Here is a 22,998-nt window from a genome sequence, read left to right as displayed (position 1 = left end):
CATCAATATCATTGATTATAATTCAGTTGATAGCTATAACATTTCTCATACAAAAAGTGAAAAAATTAATTGCTTAAATACAATAGTGTGGATTCTGAAAAATATTAATAGTAAAAATTAAAAGTCTCATATTATACTTAATTCTCACTGGAAAGGAAATAATGCATGAAAAATATTTAAAAAAATATTCTTTGAGTCTCTGGACCAGAGGCATACTTCTTTATTTAGAACATATATCATTATTGTGTCATCTGACCCTCCCTTATGTAAACTCTTCACTTAACTCTATATTCCTATACCTTCAAGCAGTAACATCAATTGAAGAGGACAAATTTCAGCAGCAAAATAGTTCCCCAAACACTTACTTTGAGAAGATATTGCTCTTTGACTGAATAAAGGATTGGTAACTATTACTGATCTGACTAGAAAGACCAAGGCCACTTTTCTGGTTAGCTATTGTTTTAAGACCTGAGTTGGTAAATTTCAGTGATTATTGAAGTTTTTAAATAAAAATTCAAAATCAAGCAAGGATTAAGTTTTATTGGAAGTTTACTAGACTAAACATCACAATGAATGTTGTAAAAAATAAAATCTCAAAGATAGCAACCAGACTTAATAATGAAAGCCTTAATCCTCTCATGAACCATTATCCACCAGCTCCACCACCTGGTATTATGAGGATCTACAATTTTAACAGCAAGTTAAAGAATCTTCAACATTAATGATAGACAGTAAAAATTATGTGCCTAAATATTATTTTAAAATTGTTTCCCAATTCCTACAAATTATGACTTTTTTTTCACATTTGGTTGACAGGAGTTGGCGTTCCTTTAGCTTATTTCAAGGTTAGGGAGCCTGGAGCATGAGATAAATAAGGATCATCTATATATATGCATTAAATGAAAACTTACTTTGATTTCATGTAAAATCTTTGAAAAAAACGTTTTCTTTTTTATTTTATTTTCATTATTATTTTTGTTCCTGAAAAATATGCAGACCTACCTTATTTTAGATAGTAAATATATATGTATATACATATACATATATATATGTATATACATATACACATATATATGTATATACATATACAAATATATGTATGTGTATGTATTTTAAAGTATGAAAACAAGCATACAAAAGAGGAGTTGAGGCAGCTAAATGGCACAGTGGCTAGAGATTGTATTCATCTCCTTAATTTCAAATACAGTCTCATAACGTAGTGATTCTGGGCAAGCCAGTTAATCCTGCCTCATTGCCTCATCTTTAAAATGAACTGGAGAAAGAAATAGCAAAACACACTGCAATATCTTTGTCAAGAAAATCCCTAATGAGTTTACAAAAGACTCAGATATGAATGAAAAATGACCAAACAAAAACAACAAAAATGCACTAGGTAAAGATACAATCTTGCAAATAGTTAACTATCCCATCATTTATGAGTGAAATATTTTGTGTGAAATTCCACTTAGCACAGTGCATAAACACCTCAGATTTAGGAATAGGTTTAGTTCTCACCTTTGACAAGTATTATAAATGTGATCCTTGGCAAGTCACTTAATTTTACTTGATATATTTTAAGAATATATGTAACAAAACTGCATAGATCAGTCTCTGGATATAAAGAATTTCTGGTAAGGAAATTTCCTCTACCACTGCAGATAGACAAAAGGAGCAAACATAGTGAAGGGGAGGAGGATAGCTTTGGTTTTAGAAGACCTGGTTTCAGATTACAGCTTTTGCAATGTACTTAGTATGTATATGACTCAGGTCAAGTCATCTAACCTGTCTGAACTTAAACTTTCTCATCTATCAACTGAGAGGTTCAGTACAAATCTCTCTGTAAAAATGTCTTTTAGCTTTAAATTCCATGATTCCATAGGATAATATTAAGCATCTGGTTTTTCTATTTTAATTCACTGACACTAACATTTAGCCAAACTCCAGTCTTATAATCTTTGATCTTCTGTGAAATTCACTACAGACTTAGAATAGGAAGAAACTTAAGAAATCACCTAGCCTAAGTTCTTCATCATGCAGGTTAGAAAACTAAGGACTAGAAAGACTTTTTGGTATAGCACACACTACTGGTTGAACAGATAATCTTCAATCTCCTGAATCCAACATTAAAGTTTTTGTCTTTCACTATGTGTAGTTGATTCTATCTCTACATTATATCTCTCTTACATTCTTTTTATTCTCATGCAACCAGTCTTTTTAATTACCATTGCAACCATGCCATCATGTTCATTCACTTGAATTATTACAGTGGGCTTCTAACTGATACTTTACACTATAATCTCACCTGTTTCATCTATAAGAGCCAAAGCACCTGAGACAAAGAGCATATCTGTGCAAAATACATTTGAATTTTCCTTACCAGGACTTCTTTATATCCAGAGATCGTTGAAGGAATACCCTCTATGCAGTTTTGTAATTATATATTTCCTTTTTCGTCAATCTCTTCCTATCTACTAGTTTCTTCCCTACTGCCTACAAACAAATATGTCTCCTAACCTTAAAAAGCCTTCACTAGGACAGCTTTTCGGGCCATGGCGATGACTGAGAGCAGCCAAAACACTGGGGTCAGGTTCTTGGGGACTCTGGCCTCCCAGCTTGATGCATGCCTCTTGCAGCTGTTTCTGGAGCTGAGCAATTGGAATTTAGGAGAGCAATGGAGGAGGGCTGATTCTCCCTCTCCAAGACTTGCTATGCTATGGGTGCCACAGCCATCAGCCCCCTTCAGTATGGCTTCTCTATGATCCCCCTCTTCCAGGTCTGCACCAGTGAGCCCAAACCTTGTTGGCCGGAGTTCCAGGTGATTTTCACTAGATCTGGGACCCTGAAGGACTTGAGAGCTGAGGAGGCTGAAGGCATGACTGATTATAGGGAGCGATAACCAGAGCCTTTCTTTCTTCCAGGGCTTCAGGATAGCCCCAGCTTCAGGGTGCTGCTCTACAACCCACCCCATCTACATCTGCCAGAGCATGTCCCGAAAGGGATCTCTTGACCTGGTTTGGGATCTTGGTGCCCTAGAGTCTGTGATAGGCCCATGGAAGTTTCCAAGCAGCTCTGCAGATGGCTAGAGAGATAGTTGGGATCCAGAGCCACATCAAGTCGGGAATAGCCCAGATTCTAAGTCTACAATAAGAGAGCTGCTTGATCAGATGAAAATGACATGAACATATTATCTAAAATTTCCAAACCAAATTAAATACTTTATATCTTGAGTACCCCCCCATTGCCTTTCTAGCCTTTGCCTTTGAGGCCTTCCTAGAACTTGACTGGTAATTCATCCTGTCCTCCCCTCATTTTTTGTGTTCCCTGGGAGTGACAGAGCAGGCCAGAGACAGAGTGCCAGTAACCAGGTAGGCCAAATACATTTGATTATGATGAGGTTCCAAAATGTTTTGAAGTATCTTCTCCAAAGAATTGCCACTCAGAGACTGTCAGCAAGCCAAGCTAAGGCAGGGTAATGAGCTGGATGAAAACTAGGGTCTTATATAGGGCAAGAAGTCTTATTTCTTTTTTTTAAAGCAAATTTAATTTAATTTTAGTTTTGTTGGCTTTTACAATGCAAATGGGGTTAGGTGGCTTACTCAGGTTCACACAGCTGGGTGATTGTTGGATGTCTGGGGCCAGATTTGAACTGGGGCCAGTGCTCTGTCCACTGTGTCATGTGACTGCTCCAGAAGTGCTATTTCTAACAGGGTTTTGCAGTATATGAAGGAGTTTGTTGCTGTAATACATATTTCTACATAGCCTTGTTGGTTAGTGTTACCCAGAATGCATATAAAAATGCCCACTTAGTGAGAATATTAACATATGATAATAATATTATAATTGACTTCATAAGCTCTAGGGAAAGTGTGATTTATGGTCTAGGGTCCAGATCTACATGATATGAAAGAAAATGTAGACATCCTACCCCCCCCATAAAAAAGAAACCTCAAAAAAATAAAGTTTAAAGAAAAAAGATATACTTCAATCTGTATTCAGAGACCATCAACTCTTTCTCTAGGGAAGGAGAACAACCTTCATCATAAGTCCTTTAGATTTGTTGATAAAAGCTGTCATTCACAGGGAAAGGGCTCAGTATTGTTGAGAAAAACTGTCATTCACAGATACAATATTGCTGTTACTTATACCCAGAATATTTCACTTTATTAGCTCATGTAAGCCCAGGTTTTTCTGAGAATATCCAACTTATTGGGATTTTTAACACTATATTATTTTCCAATTACATGCAAAGACAGTCTTCAACATTCATCTTTTTTGTAAGCTTTTGAGTTTCACATTTTTCTACCACCCTCCCTTTTCCAATAATGTTTAACATTTCCATATTAGTCATGTTGTCAAAGAAGAATCAGAACTAAAGGACGTGAAATCGTGAGAAAGAAAAAAAAAACATGAAATATGCTTTAAAAATGGAACTAGTCTGCTTTGGTCTGCATTCAGACTCCATATTTTCTTTCTGTGGATATGGGTAGCATTTTCCATCACAAGTCTTTTAGAATTGGCCTTGGTCATTGAACTGCCCAGGAACTAAGTCCATCATAGCTGATTTTCACACAATGCTGCTGTTAATGTGTACAATGTTCTGATTCTGCTCACTTCACTCAGCATCAGTTCATTCAAGTCTTTTAAGGCTTTTCTGAAGTCTACCTGGACAGGTTTTCCTTCAGATTCATACTTCTCCATCATATTTATATACCACAATTTGTTCAGCCATTCCCCAATTGATAGTGTAAACCTTAAAAATATAGGGTAAAGTATGGCTGTTTGGTACAGTGGGTGGAGCACTGGCTCTGGAGTGGGGGTGGGGGTGGACCTGGAATCAGACCAGCCTCAGACACTTAGTGATTACCTAGCTCTGTGATCTTGGACAAGTCACTTAAACCCACTAATTTGCAATAATAATAATAATAATATCAATAATAATAATAATAATAGGGTTAAAATAAAGTGACAGAAAATCTAGGTTAGATGTGAAGCTTTATTCTCTAGAATATACTGTAAACCTATAGGTGAAGACTGTCTATTCAGGATGCTATTTAAGCTGAAGAAAACTGAGATATTTATACATGGATAAAGATACAACTATCAAACCTCCCTGGAGTCTGTTCTGTTGCACAAAATTTCCTATCAGACATATACAATGCTATGTTATCTAAGGGAGGACTCATTGTTTCCTGGAAAGGAAAATCATAACTGTTGGAGAAGATATAGGAAAATTGAGACACTGATGCACTGTGGGTGGTGGTGTAAACTGATCCAACCTTTCTAGAGAGCAATTTGGAGCTATGTGCAAATGGATTTATTTTGATTTTTTAAAATTTGTTTTAAATTTTGCATTTTTCCCCCTGATCTCACTCCTCCAACCTCTCAGTCTGTTGGTCTTTGCATTGTTACCATGGTATACATTGATCTGGGTTGAATGTGATGGGAGAGAAATCATGTCCTTGGGGAGAAAAAATAAAGTAAAGGAGATGGCAAAATTTCCTAATGGGATAGCATTTTTTTAAATTAAGGGTAGTGGTCTTTGGTGTTTGTGAATGCTCCACAGTTCTTTCTCTGGATGCAGATGTTGTTCTTCACTGCAGATATCCAAAAGCTGTGCCTGATTGTTGCACTGATGGAATGAGTAGGTCCTTTGAGTCTGATCATCACTCCTATGTTGCTGTTGGGGTGTGCAGTGTTCTTCTGGTTCTGCTCATCTTGCTCAACATCAGTTTGTTCAGATCCTTCCAGGCTTTCCTGGGTTCCCATCCCTCCTGGTTTCTAATGGAACAATAGTGTTCCATCACATACATATACTACACCTTATTAAGCCATTTCCCAATTGATGGACAGTCACTCAATTTCCAGTTCTTTGCCACCACAAATGGGGCTGCTATGAATGTTTCTGTACAAGTGATGTTTTTACCCTTTTTTGTGATCTCTTCAGGGTATAGACCCATTAGTGGTATTGTGCAAGAGGTTATAAAAATATATATCCTTTGATCCAGCATTATTACTGCTGGATCTCTATCCCAAGGAGATTGTGAAGGAAGGAAAAGACCCATGTGTAGAGAGGCATTTATGGCACTTCTTTTTGTGATGGCAAAGAACTAGAATTTGAGGGCATGCTCCTCCATTGCTCATTGAAGTGAGTAGAGATGGGAGAACATTGTAGATGTTGACAACAATGTTGTATGCTGATCAGCTATAAATGGACTTAGCATGTCTCTCTCTCTCTCTCTCTCTCTCTCTCTCTCTCTCTCTCTTTACTTTTTTTGCAAGGCAATGGACTTGAGTGACTTGTCCAAGATCACGCAGCTGGGTAATTATTGAGTGTGTGAGGTCAGATTTGAGTTCTGGTCCTCCTGATTCCAAGGCTGTCCATTGTACCACCTAGCTGCCCTGACTTAGCTCTTCTTAATAAATACAATGATCAAAGACAATTCCAAAAGACTTGTGAAGGAGAAGGAATGTGGAGTCTGAATGCAAACAAAAGCTTACCGTGTTCACTTTTTCAAACATCTTTTGTTTTTTCTTTTTTTTCATGGTTCCCCCCCCCTTTAGTTCCAAGTCTTCTTTCACAATATGACTAATATGGAAATATGTTCAACATGACTGTACATGTTTAACCTATATCAGATTGATTTGGGGGAGGGGGAGGGAAGGAAGGAAGAAAAATGTGCAACTCAAAAGCTTGCTAAAGGATGAATCAAGAAAACTCTCTTTGCCTGGAAACTGGAAAAAAGTAAACTAATAATCTCAAATAAAATTGTAGGAAAACAAAACAAAACAAAAAAAAACCTTCACTAGACTTTATCTTATAGTCATATAAATATATATATATATATATATAAAAGCATATATAAGTATAAGTCATATAAATCATATATCTTATAGTCATATCTTTATAGTCATAAATCTCTTCCACCTCTCCCAGCCTAGGGGGGAAAACATCTATGCACTCTATATAACTTCCTCTCTTCTCACTTTCTTTCCATTCCAGTTATTGATCTCAGGACTGAGCTGAAACTCTTCCCCCTAAGGTTATCAATGATCTTTTGATTGCCAAATCTGATGGCCTTTTCTCAGTGTTCTTTACTGAACTGCCTGCAGCTTCTGATCCTCTTAAACATACTCTACTCCTCTTTCCTGGACTTTCATTAGACTACTTGTATTGGTTCTCCTACCTATATAATTGCTTATTCCCCCAAATCCTTGCTGGTTCATTATCTTAACCATGTCACCCAAATGGAAGGTATCTGAGACTCTATCTTGGGCATTCTTCTATTTTTTATTTTCTCTATAGTTTCTCACTTATTTTATATGGGCATTTCCCTCGGCATAGCCCTATCTCCTGAGTACTAATCTCACAAGACCATAATAAAGCTATTTGACCTTTCAAACTGGGTATTCTGGCTGGGCTGTCTATATCACACCTGTAATCAATCATTCCCAATTACCAGAAAGGCTGAGGCTGGTAGATCACATGAGTTCAAGAATTCTGAATGGCATTGGAGTAGTCTGAACAGATTGTTTTACTTCAAGAGGATGAGGGCTTAGGAGCAAGGAACAAGTAGAATGCCTAAGATAAGTACAAACCAGCCCTAGTTTAAAATGGAACAGGTCTAACTAAGTTCCCATGCCCATCACTAGTAAGAATAGTCCATGAGTAGCCCCTGTACTTTCAGCCTGGGGAAATCAATAGGGAGATCAAATCTAAAATAATAATAGTAATAATAATAATTATAGTGATGATAATGAAGATGATGGTGATGGCAATTGTGTTGATGATGATGATGATGATGATGATAGCAAAAACTTGATCTCAGCATATCTAAAACAGACATTTTATATTTTTCTTCTTCCCATTATCCTATTGGACTTACCTATTTCTGGGGAAGATGACCATCATTTTTTAATCAGATTTGCAACCTTGTGTTATTTTTAACTACTCACTCTCCCTTATCCTATCATTCAATCGTCAGATTCTTGGTCATTTCTCCCTCTATCTATATCATCTTTCCCAAATTCTTTTCAGTAACTTTATAACTACTACCCTAGTTCAGGCTACTATCACTTCTTGATTACACTATTATTACAGCCTCATAAGTGGTCAACTTCTCTTAAATCTTTTCCTATTGTCTTTCTTTTTTTTTTAAATTAGTTTTTTTTTTGCAAGGCAATGGGGTTAAGTGGCTTGTCCAAGGCCACACAGCTAGGTAATTATTAAAAGTCTGAGACTGGATTTGAACTCAGGTACTCCTGACTCCAGGGCCAGTGCTCTATCTACTGAGCCACCTAACCATCCCAGTCTTTTCCCATTTTCATCTATCTTTCAGACAATTTCTAAAATGTTTTCTCTAAAGCATGGTTCTGATCATAATCCTCTGCTTTTTTATAAATTCTAATGACTTCTTATTGCCTTTGGAATCATATGTCTCTGTTTGTCATTTAAAAGTCTTCATGGACTGTTTTCAACCTACCTTTTCAGCTTGCTAATACATTACTTGCTTTCCAACACTCTACAATGCACCTAGACTGACTCTATTTCTGTTGCTCCTCCAACACACTCTATCTCTATACCTTTGGAAAAGCTATGACCCATTACTAGAAGGTACAAATGTCTCACCTGTGCCTCTTAAATTCTTCTTTGCTTCAAAACTTTTCTCAAGTACAACTTTATTCAGGAAGTTTTTCTGGATTCTCTCACTGCTAATATCTCCCAAATTTACTTTGTATGTACTTTGTGCTTCCATGTATGAATTTAATATAAACTACTTGATAGACAAGACCAATGGAAGAAAGAATTCATTCTCATCATTGTAATATCAACACTTTGGACAGTGACTGACACACAGCAGGGACTTCATAAATAGCTACTGATGAATTCATTGATAGGGAATATTTCTACCTCATAATCACAATATGAAATGGAATGGTCATTCAATAAATTATTAAACCATTATTGTGTCCCAGATAGTATGCTAAAGGCTGGGGTTATAAAAAGAGGGCAAAGACAGTCTCTGATCTCAAAGAGTTCATGATCTAATGAGGAAGATAGCTAGGAAACAAATATGTACAGTCTAGATGTGGGATAAATGATAAACAGCGAGGAAACATTAGAGAGGTAGAGAGGGAAGGCACTAGAATCAAAAGAGGTTAAGAAAGATTCCAGTAGATGGAATTTTAGCTTAACCTGAAAGGGAACCAGGGAAGCTGAAAGGCAGAGGTGAGGAGAGAGAACAATCCAGGTATACATGACAGTCAGAGAAAATGTCTGAAGGCAAGGGATAGAATATTTTGTTCCTAGAACAGCCAGGAGGACAGTTTCAGTGGACTAAAAATACATTGTGGGGGTGTTTAAGAGGCAAAAAAAATTAGAAAGGCATGTGGGGAATGGGGTAGCTTATTAAAGGTTTGAATACCAAACAGAGGGTTTTATAGTAATCCTGGAGGCAATAGGGAATCTCTGGAACTTCATTATTTATTTATTTATCTATTTATTTGGTTATTTATTATTTTGTTCATTCATTTTTCAATCTACATACAATGGTTGTTTTCAATGATTATTTTTTGAGTTTTGAGTTTTTCTTCTCTCTTTTCCCTACCCCCTCCTCTTGACAGAAGACAATCTAATATGTAAAAAACATATCAAATCAGGAAAAAAATCTTTAGAGAGAAAAAAATATATGAGACAACTTTTAAGAATTGAAGATGTAAGTTTGGGGCTGCAATTAAACTCCATAGTTTTCACTCAAAACTGTGGAAATGAATGCTATTTTTCCATCACAAGTCTTTTAGAATTATCTTTGATTATTGTACTGTTGAAGTGAATAAGTGTATCATAGCTGATCATCATCCAATGGTGCTGTGTTTCTTCTGGTTCTGCTCACTTCACTCAATATCAGTTCATGCAAGTCTTTCCAGGCTGTTCTGAAGTCCTGATCTTCATGATTTCTTATGAAACAATAGTTTTCCATAACATTCATTTTCCACAATTTATTCAACCATTGCCTGATTGATGGGCATTCCCTTAATTCCCAATTCTTTGCCACTACAAAAAGAGCTGCTATAAATATTTTTGTACATGTGGGTTTTTTACCTTTTTTCATGATCTCTTTGGCACACAGACTTAGTAGTAGTCTTTCTGGATCAAAGGATATGCACAGTTTTATTGTTCTTTGAGTGTAAAGACTCATACTTTAGAAAAATCACTTTGGCAGATGGAGGAGGGAAGATTTGACTCTGACGGACTCCATGGTTGGCTATTACAATAGTCAGACATGAGTAAGGGCCTGAACCAAGCAGTGAGAGAAGGAGAGAAGGAAGAGAAGGGAAAATATGCTAGACATGTTGCAAAGGCAAATATATACATGTCTTGAAAATAGATTGTCTATGAAGGGTGAGAATAGGAGGGAATTAAGCACTATACCTAGCTTTTAAGTCCAGAGGACCGAAAGAATGGTGTTGGTCTTGACAACAATAAATAAGTTTAGGGTAGTTGTACAGTTTAAGTGAAAAGATGAATTCAATTTTATAAGTATTGATTTCAAGACATCTATTGGACATTAAATTTGATATGTCTGAAAGGTGTTGGAGATGTAAGACTGGAAGTCAGCTGAAAGCAATATATACTGAATATTAGGGATTCCCATGACATTGTTAAAATTTAGAAGAAATATAGAATAATGAGTTGAATATGACTCTTGAATACAGGAATACCTGGATTCATATCCCTTATGTCACTTTTTTGAGACCTATTTTGAGTCTCTGTGTTGAGATCAATTTAGGTAGAGGGAGTACTGACTAAATAACAGGGCCTGTTACATTTCACTTTGACTTTTAATTATGATTCTCTTAAAGTATTTATTTTTTTGTTTAGTAGTAATTTTAAATTCTGATATTACCTGATATTAAGCTTATGTTTCTTTGTCCTTTTGTCCTTTTTTCCTAACTATAATACTTATATTTTCAGAGATATGACCACATTTTTGGTAAAGAATTGAAAATTGAAGGAACGTTCATCAATTTTGGGGAATGGATAAACAAGTTATGGTTTATGAATATGATGGAAAATTATTGTTCTACAAGAAATGATAAGTAAAATGGCTCTAGAAAAACTTGGGAAAACTTTTTATGAACTTATGTGAAGTGAAGTGAACAAAGTGAAGAGTACTTTGTACACAGGAGCAGCAGTAATGTAAGAATGACAAACCATAAAAGGCAATGATCAAAGATGATTTCCAAAAATCCATGATGAAAAATTCTGTCCAATTCCAGAGAGAGAACTGACGAGCTCTGAGTACAGATCAAAGAATAGTTTTTCTTCTTTCTTTATTTTTCTTTGTGTATGTATTTTTTCTTTGGCAACTTGGCCAATATGGAAATATATTTTGCATGACTTCAAATTTATAATTACTATTATAGTACTTGGTTTTTCAAGGGGGTGGAGAAAATGCAGAAAGGAGAGAGAGAATTCAGAATTCAAAAATTTTATGAATGTTAAAAAATTACATGTAATTGGCAAGTGCTTGATGGAATAAATAAAATAAATACAATAAGAAATATTACCACATTTTACTTATAATTAATTCTTCCCTCTATCTAGCAGGTATATCCCACAGATTTAGATTTGGGATATCTCTCTAATCTCTTCACTAAAATGTTCTTGTTTTGTTCTGTTTTCTGAATGTAGCTTCATGTTGCTGAACCTCAAAATTATAGACTTTGGATCGGGTACTGATACTGTACCTTACATGTAATCATAGAAACTTTGGCCAACGATCACAGAGTATCCTTGAGATAGACTGTTCAGGCAGTTTTAGGAAGATATCAGTGTCTTCTAAAGAAAGCTGTTGGTTTTATGTTCCATTTTGTTTTCAGAAGAGATTTAAACCCATTTCAGATGAGAAGATTTAGAAGCTTTGCCTTCTAGGCAAAATCAATAATACCTTAGACCAGAAAGTAAGAACAGAGAAGGTAAGTTTGTGGCAAATGTATACTTCAGCTGACAAGGTAACAGTAAAGGACAGTGATTCCATTGAACAATTTGTCTCTTTCCCCTAATGAAGTAACCTTAGCTACAAACTCTATAACAACCTTCTGTAATTTTATAATTATTTGGAACTCTTTATTATCTGATCATGATAATAGTTATTAAAAGGTGATTTTGTTTTAGCCTAAAATTTGGAGTTTGAGATTAGACAGGTGAAACTAACTCAACAAAGATTTCCCAAATACTGCTTCATGGTAACCTGATATTATTATTATTATATAAAATATCTATATATCTCTCTATATATTTTATATCTTATTATTTATATTATATAATTGAATATAATTATAAAAATAATAATTTATAATATACTGCATGGTTTGCAAAATACTTTGCAAATATTATCTCATTTGATCTTTAGAACAACCCTAGAAGGTATGTGTTATTATCATTATGCTGCAGTTGAGGAAATCAAGATAGAAGGAGGTTAAATCACTTGAGCAGGGTCAAAGTCAGATAGCATTAATGTAAAGCTGAGTTGATATTGATATGAAATTAAGAAATCTGAAAACTACCAGCCCTTGATTATATTATGACAAATAAGCAGAGAACCTGACCATTTGTATGTATTCTTATTTTTGAAGATTTTCTATTAAATAAAAAACACTGCATTTTCAATTTATCAATTATTGGATGCCTTTGTAGGTAACAATCTCTTCTCATAGTGAGTTTCCATTACAACAGGTCCAATTTTCAAATTATCTTCAGAGGTGTTAGAGATTGGGTTTCAGCATCTTGTGACAACTGAAGTATTTTCTACTGGTTGAAGGAACTGTATACTATATCACAAAGACTTGCATTGTGAAAAGAAGATAATGAAGTATTTGTATTTCCATCATGTGTGGATATCCCCAATTATACCTGCCTGTCTCAGAGAACCAAATAAAATGTTTTATGAAACAGGAAAAAAAAAGTCTTCCTGACTCCAAGTCTAGCACCTATTCAGTATGGCATCTATCTACTTCTATTAAAGAGAAGATTTTTTTATGATTTCTGACATTCCAAAGCAGACCTTCAATTGCTTTTAGATTATGAGAGAAAAAATTTATAAGAAGGCAAGGCAGTCAGACTCTGGAGTGGGAGGGATAAAAGGAAGAGTGGGCCAGGGAGGGGGAGATAATGTGTTTTTTTCTTTAAATGTACCTGAAAGATCCTATTCGTGCCCTAGTATCACATTTATTTCTGCCAGAATGTAATATTATTTTTTAGTTAAGGAAATTAATTTCCCAATAAGAAATATTTTCCTTTGTTCAATAATACAACATAATAAAAACCTTTTACTAAATGCTTCTTTAGACAAGTTTCAATCTATGCCATTCCCCAAAGATACCTGATTTTTTAATCTTATTCAAGAATGAACATTAACATAATGAATAATAATATCTCTTTTGAAGATATCTAGATTGGCAATTTTATTAATTATAATTAAAATTGAATCAAGTTCAATATAATTATAATTGAATTCTCCACTTTTCTTGGAATTCATACCTAAAATCAAATTATTTGTTGCTGTTCCTTAGATTAGTATTATTTTTTTTTCCTTTTGTCAGATCCTGCCTTTCTTTAATTCCTAGGGAATAGATAAATAGTCAGCATTTGAAGACAGTATATTCTACTCTTCTTAAAGTAAAAGACTGATTTCAAGATTAAAAAAAGTCATGGACTCTATTTTTGTTTTTTAGTGAAGGAAACAGTTGAGGATCAAATTTTATGAAAACAATTTGTGGCAATGAATTAGGTTCAATCTGACAAGTATTTATTATTATGATAAGCATATAAGAGAAGCTGTGATAATTAATGTAGAAACTATAAAGGATTTATTAGATATTTTAAATGTGGTATATGACAAAGATAATTGTATGTCCTTGTCCTCAAATATATTATTCCTTGTATTTGTGACATACAGACTCTTTTTTTCAACAAAACAGGATGGTAATGGACTTACAGGCTTTCCTAAAATTTATTTGTAGATGCTGCATTTGATCTCCTAAAGTGTCAAATTGTTTGCTTCTTGCTTTTATTCCTTGAACTGTCTCTATCTTCCTTTCTTCCCACTCAATTTGCCAAGCAGTAATTGAGCTTTCTCTTCATCTATAGGGATTAGAGATGCACCTATGTTTGTGTGGTAGAGGAGGACTGACTTTTAGCACAGCATGAAGTACCACACAACAGAGAACATTCACCCCAGTCTTTATTTAATTTTCCAATTGTCAGAAACCACAGTCTATTCTTTGACATTGACATTGCTATTTCTTGTTAATCCTAAGTATAAGTTTGCTATATCTATCTATCTATCTATCTATCTACTTATATTTTGTGACTCCATTCAATTATTAATTTCTTAGGACATAGACTATCTTTTGTCTCTTTTTGAAAATGATAGGAATATGATAGGAAATAACTATTAATTGATTGATTACCAATTCTGTAGTCTACATTTATTCAGGCAAAGTCTCTCCAGTAGGACATAACTCTCTTATTATTCCAGTCATGACTAAGCAAAGGGAAAAATTATTCAATTAATAAAGTTTGATTATTAACCAACTTCCATTCTTTCTTAATGTCTTATCCATATGCACTCAAAGTCCCCTAATGTGTCATCCTTCCATTATCCTTAGACATTTGGCCTACTTATTTGAAGTTTTTTTTCCCCTTTCATGTGTTAACTAACTGATAATGACTCATTGTTTTGCCCCTTTTAGGTAATATTTATATTTTCACATCAACATTTTTTTTTTCAAGGCAAACGGGGTTAAGGCCACACAGCTAGGTAATTATTAAGTGTCTGAGACCAGATTCGAGCCCAGGTACTCCTGACTCCAGGGCCGGTGCTTTATCCACTATGCCACCTAGCCGCCCCAAGGTTTCTTTAATTACCATATTTCCCCTTGTATAAGATTCTCCTTAATTTTGGGACCTGAAATTTGAAAATAAAAATGTATTATTTGTATTAAGTTATTGAACTCAAGTTTTATTCATCATGAAATTCAAGGACCTTCTCATAGCTTTCAGACTTTTTTTGACTTGTCTGGTACATGGACACATGCTTTGTCCATTACATTTCATGAACTTGAAGTACCAATTGTGTCCTCCTTTGAAATCAGTCATTTCTTTTTTCATTAGCAATTCTTCTGGCCTCATGCAAAAACCTCTTTATGGACACAGGAATTCTACTTGCCCTTTGCTCTTCAATTCCCTCGTTAAATCAGGCCATTTTGCTTACTTGCCTCTAATGGCCTTCTTCTGCAGGGGCATTATCAGTAGAGTTTCTTCTTCCTGTAGCCAGTCTTGGATTGTTTTCTCAGTTGAAGGAGGACAAACAAATTCAGAAACATAATTTTCATTCACTTTTGCAAACTGGATCACTTTGAACTTGAATTCAGCATTGTACAAAAATCCTTTCTGGGCCATTTCTGGGCAGAATGTGGCAAGACATAACTTAATATACCAGTAACAAATGCAAAACAATGAGCCCAAAGACAACAGGCACAGTAATTTCTTTCTGCTATTGTGGCAGCCATCTGTCAATAGGAAAACCTCTGATCATTTACTTTTTTCAAAAATTTATTTTTTTCTCACCCATGTGCACATGTACATTTTTTAGTTACAAAATTTCCTTCTATGCTACTTTCCCACTTCCTTTACCTCAGCAGCAGTCAGGTTAGCATTATAAATACATATTTTGATAAACAGGTTTATTAGTCATTTTTAGTAAGAGGAATTAAAATTAAGGGAAAGAGATATATGAGACAGTTTTTATAAAGTGTTCATCAGATTCTGAAGGGTTCGGTTTTTTGTTTTGTTTTGTTTTGTTTTCCTTCCTATGGATAGGGATAACATTGTCCAAATCTGGTCTAATACAGTTGTTCTAGGCCTCTGAACTGCTGAGAGATGCTGCTTCCATCAAGGTTGTGCATCTCATAATAATGTTGATGTGTACATTGTTCTCTTCATTTTTCTTCCTTCATTCAGAATCAGATCCTGTAACTCATTCCATGCTTCTCTAGAGTCTGACCATTTATGATTTATTATAGAACAATAATATTCCATGGTATTCATTTACCATAATTTGTTTAACAGTTCTCCAATTGGAGGCATCCCCTCAAATTCCAATTCTTTGCTACTGCAAAAATAGTTGCTATGAATATTTTGTTGAGTTTTTTGTTTCTGGCAGCTTTAAGTATTTTCTCTTTGACTTGGGAGTTTTAAAATTTGTTTATAATATTCCTGGAAGTTTTTCTTTTGGGATCTGTTTCAGAAGGGATTGGTGAATTCCTTCAAGTTCAATTTTATCCTCTCCTTCTAGGATCTCAGGACAATTTGCTGTATTATTTTTGAAAAATGCAGTCTAGTCTCTTTTCCTGGTCATGACTTTCAGGTAGCCCAATAATTTTTAAGTTATCTCATCTGAATCCGTTTTCAAGGTCAATTGTTTTTTCAAAGAGATATTTCACATTTGCTTCTAATTTTTGTGGGGTGTGTTTTTTAGTATAGTTTTATTTCTTCCTGAGTTCTTGCAAAGTCATCACCTTTCTTTAGTTCCATTCTGCATTTGGAGGAGTTATTTTCTTCAGAGAGCTTTTTTTATCTCCTTTTTCCAGCTGGACAATTCTGCTTTTAAAGGCACTCTTCTCATTTGCCTTTCGTGTTGCTTTTTCCATTGGGCATAAACTGGTTTTTAACACTATTTTTTTAGAAAGATTTTATTTATTTTGAATTTTGCAAATTTTCCCCAATCTTGCATTCCTCCCCCCACCCCCTACCCCCACAGAAGGCAGTTTGTTAGGCTTTATATTGTTTCCATGGTATGTATTTATCTAAGTTGAATGTGATGAGAGAGAAATCATATCCTTAAGGAAGAAATATAACATATTAGATATAGCAGAATTACATAATAAGATAACCCTTTTTTTGGATTAAAGGTAATAGTATTTGGTCTTTGTTCAAACTCCACAATTCTTTCTCAGGGATACAGATGGCTTTCTCCATTGCATATAACTCAAAAGTGTGTCTGATTGTTGCCCTGCTGATATGAGCAAATCCATCAAGGTTGATAATCACTCCCATGTTGCTGTTAGGGTATACAATGTTTTCTGATTCTGCTCATCTTGAACAGCATCAATTCATGCAAATACTTCCAGGCTTCCCTGAATTCCCATCCCTCCTGGTTTCTAATAGAACAATAATTTTCCATCACATACTTATACTACAGTTTATTAAGCCATTCCACAATTGATGGACATTCACTCATTATCCAGTTCTTTGCCACCACAAACAGAGCTGCTATGAATATTTTTTGTACAAGTGATGATTTTACTCTTTTCATAATATCTTCAGTGTATAGATTCAGTAGTGGTATTGCTGGATCAAAGGGTATGCACATTTTTGTTGCCTTTTGGACATAATTCCAAATTGCTCTATAGAAAGTTTGGATGAGTTCACAGTTCTACCAACAATGTATTATTGTCACAAGTTTCCCATATCTCTTCCAAGATTGATCATTGTGCTTTCTGGTCATATTGGCCACTCTGAGAGGTGTGGGGTGATATCTCAGAGATGCTTTAATTTGCATTTCTCTAATAAGTAATGATTTAGAGCAGTTTATCATATGGCTATGCATTGCTTTGATTTCCTTAGCTGTAAATTACCTTTGCATATCCTTTGGCCTTTGCATATCAATTGGAGAATAGCCTGTCTTTTTTTGAAATTTGACTCAGTGCTCTGTATATTTTAGAAATGAATCCTTTGTCAGAAATACTAGTTGTAAAAATTGTTTCCCAATTTACTACATTTCTTTTGATCTTGATTACAGTGGTTTTGTCTGTGCAAAAGGTTTTTAATTTAATGTAATCAAAAGTCTCTAGTTTGTTTTTAATGATGTTCTCCATCTCTTCCTTGGTCATAAATTGCTTCCTTTTCTATATATCTGACAGGTAAACTACTCCTTGATCTTCTAGTTTGCTTATAATAGTTTTTTTATGTCTAGATTCTGTTTCTATTTTGATTTCATCTTGGTATAGGGTAAGAGTTGTTTGCCTAATTCAAGTTTCTTCCATACTGATTTCCAATTTTCCCAACAGTTTTTATCAAAGAGAGAGTTTTTAATCCCAATAACTGGACTCTTTGTGTTTATCAAACAGCAAATTACTATAATCATTTCCTGTTATTGCACCTAGTCTGTTCCACTGATCCACCACTCTATTTCTTTGCCAATACCAGACAGTTTTGATGACTGATGATTTATAATCTAATTTTAGATCTGGTAGGACTAAGCCACCTTCTTTTGCACTTTTTCATTAAATCCCTGGAAATATTTGACTTTTTATTTCTTCATATGAATTTACTTGCAATTTTTCCTAACTCATTAAAGTAATTTTTTTGGAATTTTCTTTGGTAGGGTACTAAACAAGTAGCTTAATTTTGGTAGAATTGTCATCTTTATTATATTTGGTCAGCCTATCCATGAGCAGTTAATATTTGCCCAGTTATTTAAATCTGATTTTATTTGTGTGAGAAGTGTTTTGTAATTGTTTTCAAAAATTTTCTGAGTCTGCCCATATATTTTATGTTGTCTGAAGTTACTTTGAACAGGATTTCCCTTTATAGCTCTTTCTGCTGCACTTTGCTAGTTATATATGGAAATATTGAGAATTTATGAGAGTTTATTTAATATCCTGAGACATTGTTAAAGTTGCTAATTATTTCTAATAGTGTTTTAGATGATTTTTTTGGGATTCTCTAGATATATCATCATGTCATCTGCAAAGAGTGAGAGTTTTGTCTCTTGCTTCCCTACTCTAATTCCACTCTGCTACTCATTTACATTTTAAGGGAGAGTTCATCACATTCATATTCAAAGTTATATTTACTAACTCTTTATTGCCCTTCATGTTATGTTTCCTCTGTTTATATTTTCCACATTTTTTCCCTTTGTCCATATTCCCCAGTATTTTTTTTCTGAATACCACCACCTTCAGTTTGTTTGCCCTTCTATATCCAACCCCTCCCCCCTTTTCCCCCTTTCCCATTGCCCCTTCTTCCTACCCTTCCTTCTTTTGTTTCCCCCTTTCCTCCCCCCTCCCTTTCCCCCCATTTACCATTGTAAAGGTAAGATAAGTTTCTTAACTTAACCAATCTAATGAGAGTAAGATTCAGGTGGTTTTCACCTTCTTCCTTCTTCCCCTCTAATGCAATAAATTCTTTGTACCTCTTAATGTAATGAAATTTACCCCATTCAGTCTCTTCCACCCTCTCATCTCTTTACTATCCTCCTTTTTAAGGAGATATTGCTATATAAATCATTCTGTCTGAGTCACAGAAAGGTCATGAGTGACCAGCACATCTGGCTAAGTATATTCTCTCTAATAGAATTACAATTTTTGAGAGTTATTAGAGTCTTTCTCACAGGTAAGGATATAGCCAATTTTATCTTACTGGATAGCAGTTTTTTGAATAAGTCATGAGTGTCCATCTCTTCTGGCTAATTAAATTTAGAGTTACAATTCTCAAGAGTTTCTTAAAGTCTTTCTCCCAGGAAAGGATATAGCCAGTTTTAACATATTGGATAAGAGTTTTGTTTTTCTTTTTTACCCTGCCCTTTTTCCTTTTAGTTTTTCATTTATCTCTTGAGTCTCCTGTTTGAAGTTCAAGTTTTCTATTAAGCTCTAGTGTTTTCATCAGGAAAAGTTGGAAGTCTCCTATTTCATTAAATATCTTTTTGGCTCAGTTTTTCTGGATAATATATTCTTTTTTTTAGTTTAGTTTTTTTTTTGCAAGGCAAATGGTGTTAAGTGGCTTGCCCAAGGCCACACAGCTAGGTAATTATTAAATGTCTGAGGCCAGATTTGAACCCAGGTACTCCTGAATCCAGGACCAGTGCCCTATCCACTGTGCCACCTAGCCTCCCCAGGTAATGAATTCTTGGCTGCATTCCAAGCTCCCTTGATTTTAAGAATATTGCATTCCAGGGTCTTCAAACCCTTAATGTTGATGATGCCAGAATCCTTACTGTGGCTCCTTAGTGTCTAAATTGTCTCTTTCTGGCTGCTTGCAGGTTTTTCCTCTTGTATCTGATAATTCTGGAATTGGTTACAATATTCCTTGATGTTTTCATTTTGTGATCTCTTTCTGGAGGCAATCAATGTATTCTTTCAATAATTATTTTGCCCTCTGGTTCCATGATATCAGGGCAGTTTTCCATTACTAAAAACTGTAATATTGAGTAAGTGCTTTTTTTCTCTTCAATGTTTTCAGGAAGACCAATAATTCTTAGGTTATTTCTCCTTGACCTATTCTCAAGGCCAGTGGTTTTTCTGATGAGAAATTTTACATTTTCTTCTATTTTTTCAATAATTTTGGTTTTGCTTAACAAATTCTTGTTGTCTCATGAAGTCATTGGCTTCCACAGATTCCATTCTTTTTTTAAGAGAAGAATTTTCTTCATTTACCTTTTACAACTCTTTTTCCAATTGGTCAACTCTACTTTTATAAAAGTTTTTCACTTAACCAATTGAGCTTTTGAGACAATTATTTTCTTTTAGTATTTGTCAAATTGTATTTCCCAAGGATTTGGTTTTTTGTTACAAGGTGTTAATCCTCTCTTGGGTTTCTTTTCCCAAATTTTCCAATTGATTTTTTTAGGTTTTTGCAAGACAAATGGGGTTAAGTGGCTTGTCCAAGGCCACACAGCTAGGTAATTATTAAGTGTCTGAGACCGGATTTGAATCCAGGTTCTCCTGACTCCAAGGCCAGTGATTCATCCACTATGCCACCTAGCCACCCTCCAATTGATTTTTAAACTCCTTCATGATTTCTTCAAGGAAGTCTTTCTGTGTTGGAGACCAAGTTATATTCTCCTCAGAGGTTCTACATCTCTCTGAGTTTGGGTCTTTTCTTTCTAGGAATTTTTTTATGGACCCCCTTTCCATTAGCCTTTCTTCATTTTTCTAAGAACTTGTGTTGAAGGAGGGACTGGTTCACAAAGGTTTTGTGTTGGGATTCCTAGAAGCTTTACTCACTGGGTTTAGTAACTCCACATGGGTCCACCAGCAGGGGTGCTAGATGCTTTGCTCACAAAGTATAATATCTCCACCTGGCCACTAAGGGTGCAAGATGTTTTGCTCATTGAATTTAATTGCTAGAGGATGGAACTTGCCTTTCAGCCCTTCTGGTGAGCCCCAGACACCAAAGCCTCTACTCTTCAGTTGTTTCTCAGAGTGGTTTCCACAATGAAAGCCTCCAGAGCAGATCTTAGGTTAATCTGACTCTCATCCTGCCCCCACTAGCTGTCTGCTCTCTGAGCCTGGCAAACCCACAATCCCTGAAGACTGACCTTGAGGTAAGTGTTCTTCTCCTAGCTTCTCTTTCTGGGTTTTGTTTATCTGATTTATATTAAGAGGTTTGTTTCATATTATATATGAGGGAAGATCAGGACACCTTAGCACAGGGCCTAGCTTCTCTCCACCATTTGACTGGAAGACAACATTATTTTCTTCAGTATTTTTTGTATTTCTTTCTCCATGCCTTCTGACTTGGTTTTCATAATTTATCTGCATAGCTCTCATTTCTTTTCCCAATTTTTCCTCTACCTCCCTTAATTGCTTTTCAAAGTCTTTTTTGAGCTCATCCATTGCCTGAGCCCATTTTTTATTTCTCTTGGAGGTTTTGGATACAGATGCTTCAATTTTGTCATCATCTGAATATGTATTTTGAGCCTTCATGGGACCAAAGTAATTTTCTATAATCCAATTCTTCTTTTTTTTCTTGTTTGCTCATTTCTTCAGCCTAGTACTGATATACTGCACTTCCAAGGCTTTGGAGGGTTTGGGAGACAAGCCACAGGGATTTTAATTCCTCCAAGGTCTTATGAGAGACTGACTGTTTTATTGCCTGCATTCAGGTGCTCCCCTCTGCTCTGGTGCTGTGAGGTGATTCCCTGCTGGGCTATGGTAGTATGGGGGCCCAAAGTGCAACCTGTATCTGACTATGGGAAAACAGCTGAGTCCTGCCCTGGGGAGAGCAGAGAGACCTCTGCAATCTCCCCAGATCCCTTACCATCTATGGACTGGGAGCTCTGGACATTCTGAGTGACTCTGCCAACTCCTGCTGCAGGTTCTCACCACAGGGCTGCTAAAAGGCCAGAGTTCAGCTCTGCACTCACTGTGGTGAGGCAGAGTTCACTTACCACCCCTTCCAGCTGTCCCCAATGTTCTCTGGGCCAAGAGATCTGAAAACCACTCCCTCTGTCACAGACCCAGGAACCTAGCCTGGCTGTGCTGCTCTGCTCTATGACTGAGCTATGACTTTTTACAACCCCCCTCTCCCAGGGGAGCAGACTTTTCCTGCAGAACTTCTAAGTTGTCTTGGGAAAATTGTATCATTCAGTCTTTTTTGCAGATCCTGCCCCTCTAAATAATGGGTAGAGTCATAATTTGATGGCTTTTGGAGTTTTTAGGGGAAAGAATTTCTTGGAATTTCTGCCTTCATGCCACCAATTTGGCTCCACCCCCTGCTATGAATATTTTAGAACATGTAGGACTTTTCTCATTTTTTTTATAATTTCTTCTGGATATAGATCTAGAATTGGAATTGCTGGGTCAAAGGGTATGAATAGTTTTATTGCTCTTTGGGCATAGTTTCATATTGTTCTCCAGAATAGTTAGATCTGTTCACAACTTCAGCAGCAATGCATCAAGGTCCCAATCCTCCCACAACCTCTCCAACATTGATCATTTTCCCTTTTTTTATTGTAGTCAATCTGATAGGTATGAGGTGATACTTCATTGTTGTTTTAATTTGCCTTTTTCTAATCAATATTTATTTAGTGCATTTTTCATATGATTTTATATAACTTTAATTTCTTCATTTGAAAACTGTCTCTTCATATCCTTTTGACCATCCATCATATGGGAAATAACCTGTAACCTCATAAATTTGATGCAGTTCTC

The 22,998-nt window shown here is 35.4% G+C and overlaps 1 pseudogene; it reads left to right on the top strand.

The window, feature by feature from the left end:
• Positions 1-2,549: 2,549 nt before the first annotated feature.
• On the top strand, positions 2,550-3,179 carry LOC141506492 (coiled-coil domain-containing protein 115-like; annotated as a pseudogene).
• The last annotated feature ends 19,819 nt before the right edge of the window (positions 3,180-22,998 follow it).

The sequence above is a fragment of the Macrotis lagotis genome, chromosome 1 (genome assembly GCF_037893015.1).
Source record: "Macrotis lagotis isolate mMagLag1 chromosome 1, bilby.v1.9.chrom.fasta, whole genome shotgun sequence".
NCBI classification, from domain to species: domain Eukaryota; kingdom Metazoa; phylum Chordata; class Mammalia; order Peramelemorphia; family Peramelidae; genus Macrotis; species Macrotis lagotis.
This window is presented reverse-complemented; position numbering and strand designations above follow the sequence as displayed.